Source organism: Atta cephalotes (assembly GCF_000143395.1).
Source record: "Atta cephalotes unplaced genomic scaffold scaffold00017, whole genome shotgun sequence".
Taxonomy (NCBI): Eukaryota; Metazoa; Arthropoda; class Insecta; order Hymenoptera; family Formicidae; genus Atta; species Atta cephalotes.
Genome location: NW_012130081.1, coordinates 311,406 through 319,442, shown reverse-complemented (window position 1 = coordinate 319,442; position 8,037 = coordinate 311,406). Strand labels below are relative to the sequence as shown.

General features: G+C 34.3%; 1 long non-coding RNA gene across 1 annotated transcript; it reads right to left on the bottom strand.

Moving 5' to 3' along the window:
* Nucleotides 1-1,044: 1,044 nt before the first annotated feature.
* Nucleotides 1,045-3,749, bottom strand: LOC105618468. The gene is made up of 2 exons (XR_001046486.1): nt 3,647-3,749; nt 1,045-1,375 (listed from the first exon to the last, which is right to left on the bottom strand). It is a non-coding gene; the product is annotated as an uncharacterized LOC105618468 (long non-coding RNA).
* Nucleotides 3,750-8,037: the final 4,288 nt, after the last annotated feature.

Here is an 8,037-nt window from a genome sequence, read left to right as displayed (position 1 = left end):
TATATATATATATATATATATATATATATATAAAAAACGTTTATTGAAATCTTTCCTGTTATAAACATAAATTTTAGTTTGACTAGATTTTAGATTCATATCCGACCTATTCATATTCCGTTCTTATTTTAAAATAGCCTTAAGTAATATCTTAATACGTTAATATGGTTCTGTGATTGGTTTATAATCTTAACACTATACTTAAGACGGTCTTAAATATAAGAATCGATTATGAATACTGACCTGATAAAATAAAATAATGAAGATAAAATCAGGTAAATTAGTTATATACATTATATATTATAATTAAAGTTGTTTTGGTCACAAGTCTACTCCTAACAAGATGTTGAAATATCCAAATCTTACGCGGAATAATTGACCACGATAGTAGAGAATATCAAATATAGTAGATGACAAAAATTTCGAGAAAGAATGTTTAAGAGCTGAGGATAATTAAACGAGATCATCCGTGCTATTAGCGTTCCTGCGTGACCACCCCGCAGCGAAATATTTCGCTCGCTCTCGAAACAGGTTTCCGAGAATTTTTCTTGAATTTTAATTGCGGCTTACACGTATCGTAGGTAGGCACAGGGGAATAGGGCTCGTATAGATACGCTTGCTATCGAATGCGATCGTGATGTAATATGTACGTCGTGTGTAATGGGCGTGTCGAGATTAAACCGGACCGCCGGCGCCATTCCGGGTTCGCGTTCTAAAAAAAATCATTTTTTTTCTTTCCTCCCTCCTCCCTTCTCCGCTAACATACGTATCTCCGCTATTTTCTCGTAACATGCGAGAACATTGCGAAATGCGTAAAAAATTTCACGCGTAGGCTATTGATTTGCGCTCATATCTCGCATCATGAGATGTGAAAAAATTATATCTACAGGGATGTAATCTGCACCGAAAGAAAACAGTTTCTGAAATTATCTAATATCCGAGAAAATAATAAACGAGGAAAAGCTAGAAAGATTCGTGACTTACTTTTATATTACGTTTTGGATCATGTTCGATAGCTTTAAATCTTCTCATATAGTATGAACATATTTCTACAAACATTATTTTATTAATATATTTTCGTCTATTAAAAAATCATCAATTGCATGATGACATTCGTTCGGAATGTATAATAATATACTTTCCGAATGCATAATATTACGCAATTAATTGAGTTTTTCTTCATCTTTTCATGATGGAAACTGATAATCTAGAATTTGATTAATAGTCCGGCGGATATCATTACGAAGAAATTTGCATATTATTCGATTAATTATATAATCTCCATCATTACAGGAAAAAGCTCTTCCAAGGATAATCTTCCAGCTGTGATCTTAAGACTTGTGGATCCTTTTAATCTTCATCGCGCGGGGTAAATCTGGAAGCAAATAAAATTAATTGCTGCTGATTTATATCTCGAATTTCGTAATTTAATATATCATTCCATCTCAACGGGGAACAAATTCAATCAAACATGTTAACATCATCGTTTGCTTGGCGTGTTTCTAATAATTTAATTTCACAGATCGCCTATTTCATTTCATTACTTTCAGCGTTATTACCTTACATGAAGTTCGAATAAGCCGCTGATAAAGCTTAAGGTTTTCGACGCTGCACGCTTTTAAAAAAGGCAACTTTGCATGATCACTGATAAAAATACGACCATGGGCTTTCTTCGAGCTCGCTAGATTACAATCGACCGAGGTAGTCGTGACTAACGGCACTATCATTCGAGCTTCCCGCGGAAGCAACTAATATCACGACATTTTCAAGCAAGATCTCACCGATATCGGTGCCGTCAGAGTCATCACGTGTATTTGCAACTTTCCAAATTTAAATTTAACAAAATTCTATGAAGCTCACATGCCATTGTGTTATCACTCTGTTATATTAATATAGTACTTGCTATCATGTAAATATAACTAAGTTAACATTTCGTGGCTATAACTTCGTCGAATTTACATTACAGCTCATATTAACATACTTCCTTGTACATTTTGATAAGTTAAACAAGTTAAACAAGCGCTAAAAGATGAATGAGAATTTAAGTAAGTCAATTAATCAATCATTTTAATTCGTTTTGCTCAACTTTATCCTTGCGTTTCTTTCATAATTTTAAAAATTAAGATTGAGCTTTTTTAAGCTTAACAAAAATAAAAGTAGCTAAGCACGAATTAGATCAATAATTTTCAGGTTTATTTCTATAAGTACATATCTTATAATATATCTTATAATTGCGCTTTTTTTTTACAGTCATCCTTTTTATGATACCGGCACTTTACAATCGTAATATTGATGCAAATTCTAGTTCGTAGTTCTTTCTTGCTGCTAAAAATTAGAATGAAGCAAAGTGATCGTGACTACTGGCATTATTATTGAAAGGTCCTGTAGAAAGACTGCTAATATCTCTGGTTCTCAGGCAAGGTCTTCTCCATGTCGGTTCCTTGGAAACAATTACGCCTCGTGGGTTATAATAACGAACCGTTCCTCTAGAATCGTACGTACATATGTATACGTGTCGTGCGCACAAACGCACATGTATATACGCGTAGATGAGCTGTGCTTTTATCGCGAGCGTGAGCATCAAGTGCGTACTACGAAGATGGATGGCCTCGTAAATCTATTGGCAGCGCGCATTCCCTCGTTTTCGCATTTTACTTTCTTCTTTTCTAACACGGCGAGGGCTTCTAAAGCCCACTCACCTCGAGATTTATCGCCTAACGCCAAAATGCCGATGGCGAACTAAAGCGTTCTAGAAAGGCATACCATTACTATTCCATTTTCTCAACAGCTATTCGCAACGATAAAAAAAATATGTGCCTATTCTGTAACAAAGGGATTTATTGCAATCAGCAACAAAATACAACAGCAGCAAAATGTATATATAAAATAAATAGAAGGTATACAAATGATAAAAAAAACTTTGATTAACAAATGTATAAATATAAAAATCTCAGAGATTAGCATAATAAACTAGAAATATTACGAAGATATCCTTGAGGCAAGAACAATGATCGAGAACGACGATTGTCATTGAAACGATAATGTCACTTTCATTCCGTCAACAATCGTCCAGAGTTCTTACTGTATATTGTTTGCGTGATATTAACTATGAAGGGATTACAATATTGCAAAAGTTCTTGACATTATCAAACAAATGTATACATAACGCTCTAATCGTCTTAGCAAGCCTAGAGATAATAAAGCAAAGCAGCTAATTCGTGTAAAACTAAAGGGTTACGCAAGTTTTGCGGTATTTAGAGTGTCTATCCACACCTTTCCAACTTGTACTATAAGCTGAAACTGTCGTGTTATTTACGACACTCGCGTGTCGTACGGTGCTCAATTGTCTTAATAATTATGGAGCAATACAGACCATTTCGGCTACATCGTTTGCGACATTAGTCAGCCATTCATCTTTTTCGTGCAAATTTCAGTGCCACCAAACGATGTAATTTGCCTCGTGTCGTTTTTACGCTTACCTACTTAATGTACTTCGTCATGAACATCCTAACAAACAGATCGTTGCGCGACGATGATGTATTATTGGCGTAATAATGTGGGCCAGCTGTCAAAAGTAACGAACGCGCATCTTCTGCCCCTTCGAGAATGACGAAATTGATAGAATTGCGTTTCTGTGATGGCATACCTGTCATATGCCATGTGTGGAGCGTGCACGGCATCGCATGTTGGCGACAATTTTCAGAAAACGCCATAAGTAAGACCCTTCTCGTAGTTCTTCCTCCACCCTGAAAAATAATTGTGCAAATGTTCATCAGAACTGCATCTGACGAAGTCATTGTTAGAAAGAGGTGAAAAATAAATTTAAAAGATTCAAACCATTTCTTAATATAATTTTAAGAAAATATGATAAATATGTATATTAATATTGTAAGTACATTATTTATTATTAATACTTTATTAATTAAGTATTTGGCGATTAGTTTAATCTCAAACAACGAAATATTTTAGGAAATTGATCACGTTCAACAGAACATTTATTTTACAAATGTTTAAAGTTTTCTTTTTTCGTGCTGATTGCTTATTGTGTTGATGACTTATATTTTTAGACAGCAACAATCTCAGTAAAAAAAAACTCAACAGTAAAATAAATTTTGCTAAACACAGATATAGCAATATGTTGTCAATGATCTTAGTTTTGATTTATATTGATTCCTTTTTATTTTACTGTATAATAAAACCATCTCAATTCTCTCGCTATCTTGCGTTTCTACGGATCATTCATAGGGCCCAGACACATTCTTGTCCATCGCGTTTCGACCCCCATATTTTCACGAACACGCACTCCGTAGAATCTTCACGTCGATGCTGTCGACGGTGGAAAGATAAATCCTCCCTCTCGCTTCTCGGTTCGCTTTCTCAAGCTGACACTCGCGAATTAACAGATCGCACAGTGGCAATTAAACCCCCCAAAAGGATTCGAACACTCCATGGCACGATGGTTCCCATGGTTCCTCTATAGTGTCCGCATGCGGGAAGAGAACGGCGGACGGTAATAAAAGAACACGAACGAGATGCTCGCAAGGGGGATGAGGCACGAGTATCGTCGACAACCCTAGCGCGGTGTAATGCACATGAGAAAGATCCCCTGCGTTGCGGCGGGGTCGTGAGACCGTTGTAAAAAAAAGAAGTGAAAACTGAGAGAGAAAGAAACGACGGTGGACCTGGCGAAGATGCTATGTCGGTGTGCAGAGGGCAATATTTACGAGAGGGGTTGGGTTCAGCCACGGAACGTAATTGCACCGGCTGGGGTACCCTGATTTATTGGGTTATTACCGATCTCGGCGCAAGAAGAACGCGTGGTGTATGGGCATCTTCGCCCGCGCCCTGGTCCTTCGAAACCTTACAAAATGGCGGGATAGAATTGTTGAAACGTATATGCGTTGTATTCTACGAACGTCATGACTATAGTCACAATGACATAAAAAAATTGAAGTTTACTTAAAAATTTACTCCTATAAAGAGACTCCTATAAAGAAATTATGACGTTTCTTCAAAAAGTTGGATATACGTGACCATATAAATTTGATGTTACCAGAGTAAAAATGTCAAGAAATAAATAAACTACATTTTGATGTGCAAATAAAAATCATAGCAAGAGGAAATCTAAAAATTGACATGTGCTATTTATATCTTCATAGTGCAGTTCTTCGAAGTGTTGGGTACACACGACTGTATAAATTTGATTTTATCAAAGTGGCAAAAGATATAATATTTCAACAAATAAAAGTCAATAAAAAGATATACCAATTGACACTGTACTGCTTATATCTTTATAACTTGTAATACAGCGACAGTTATTATACTAAGTGATCAAAATAACAGGGCATTAACATTAAATCACAATGTGACATTTATTACTTTCATGTAACACTATATCATTTAACTGCCAATAGTGTTCTTCTTCGATCATGCGCTATGTATTTTTTATGTTTAGTTAATCAGCTTCCAGTTAGTTAAACTATATAATAATGATGGTCGTTGGATTGTAAAATATAGCAATTTGACGACAAATCGCTATGTCTGTATGCGAACATGAAATGTAACAGATATAAATGTAAGTATTTCTCACATATAATCATAAGTTATTGATTTTAAGCATCGTTAAATTCATAATGTCAAATTATATTCAACATGAGTTATTTTTAAAAATTTCTGTAGATCATTGCTCCTATTCTCAATATGTCTTTTAATTAACTACAACATGAGATAAAACAGTTTAACTTAAGAAATGTATTTAATTTAACTTAAACTTTAGTTTCTTATTTACCAGTGCATATATATTAATATGGACGTCATTTACTAAGCAATTCAACTACAGAAATAGATTGATTTATATTTTGACACACATAGAAGTTAAATATAGCAATGTTATTTAACTTAAAAAACTGGGTTACTATTGCACTTTTAATATCTAACAGTAGATAATATCTAACAGTAGATAGTTAGATAACTTAGACAGATAATCAATAATCATTAATTTTCTTTTTCTTCATGTTTCATGTGTTGATGTATTGAACAATAATAACGAGTTACAAGCCAAAGGCTTTCTTTGGTATGCCTATTCCATCACCTCGAAAGGACTGAATCGATATATAAAAGAATGGAACAAAGTGCAGTGCTACATCTACCTAACATCAAATCTCGCATTGCAGCGCGTACGCCTTCACTTTTACGCGTGGCAAATAAAACCAAGAGCCAGTCGACATCAAAATTATACGTATAGATGGCATTGATATATAGCCGAGCGAGTTTTGATAGACCCGACGGCCCTCGCGGCCGAGTTATAATCGCGCCGCACATCGTATCGTTTTCTCGCCGAGCCGGAATCCTCCATTTTGAAACGCGCCGTGGTAATGTTAATGCTGGTGTTCGCATACTGCAGAAAGGATCAGCGGGATCATTGGATTTCAACTCCTCCTCAAATCATAATTATTATTTCTTATGAATATATAATATTGCGCGCACGTTGTGTTCTTTAATTGCGTATTTTTTAACATTGAATTTATTCACTTTGCCTTATATAAGCTCAATTTATATGATTTATGAAATACTTGTTTAGTGTATAAGAATAGATTCATAATTCATTGCATACAATTAACATACGAATTTTTGCATTTATTATTTTTCTTACTATTTAGCATAAGAATTATGTATTAATATCGACATTAAACCATATTTAATTTTATAACACCGTATCTGCATTCGAATCTCTATCATGTGATCCACAAAGTATTAAAATATGACGTCATGTTTCGCGTGCTACAAAACGATAGCCGTAAATACATAATTAATTGAGTGCTAGTTAATTACTTTCCTGAAATCGTAATGAACAAAGATTGTCGTCCAATTTGCTAATAGACGTTCTTATAGGTTTCCATTTAATTGTTAAAAACATTCTCGTACATGTTTTGCGTATGCAAGTAAACATGATTTCATCCTATTTATATTGTTAGCTTTATTTTGAGTTATAATTAGTATTACTGGTTATCCGAGTTATAACTAGTTGAACTTAAATAATTATATATTAGAGTTAAAGTCTTAATTTTAGTAAATATATACATTGACTGCAATAATATATAACTATAGCAGACTGCAATAAATGTATATATTTACTGACTTAATACTTCGACTATGAGATAGTACGCGTAAATACAAGTAAATCTGTTAGAACATTTTAATTCATAATGTAAGAAACAATTTTTTTTAAGACGTCAATTTACGAATTCCAAAACGAAGTTTGGCTTTTTGCCCAGCACGACCGCGAGTTGGGAATGGGTAGAAGTAACCTCGGCCTCAGGATATAAATCTTCCGCCGACAGATGCACCGCCCTCGACGTTCTGCATCGACCAACCAACCGACCAGAATTTCTGAGGGTAACGCCCTGAAAAACTCGCCAGACTCGCCTTGGATACCTATTGCATTTGCATGTCATTTCGAAGAAAACTATACCCCGTGAGTAAAACTAAGAGTGAACAAAAAATGCAATAAAATTGCCCGATGTATAGCCTTTAATCATTTTTTCTCAGTAAAGCTTATTATTTTACATATGTACGATGTACACATTTGATTTAATATCTCTATTCTTTAACAAACATCGAAATTCATTCTTTATTGCAAAATTGGTAAAATTTTCATCTACATTTACAACAATTCTATCAACTCTTCGATGCTACACAATACGTTCCAAAAAGCAAGAAATGTTTTAAAACATTCTAGCAATGATGCAGCAACGTTAAATTCGCTTTTGATGTTTTATTACGTGAGTATTGTATAAAAATATACATAAAAATAAACATATTATAACAAATTTTTCTTTAAACGCCATATTAATGAATATAACGGCAACAATGCAAATATATGTATTTTTATTGATAAATATATATAAAGTAAGGAAATTTTTGATATGCCGTATGAGAGTGGCACCGGGGAAGGGAAATAAAATTCGATAAAAAATTGAAGACGCATCTTGTGTATCCAATCGTGCAAAGGAACCGCGTGCAAAGAACGCAATAAAG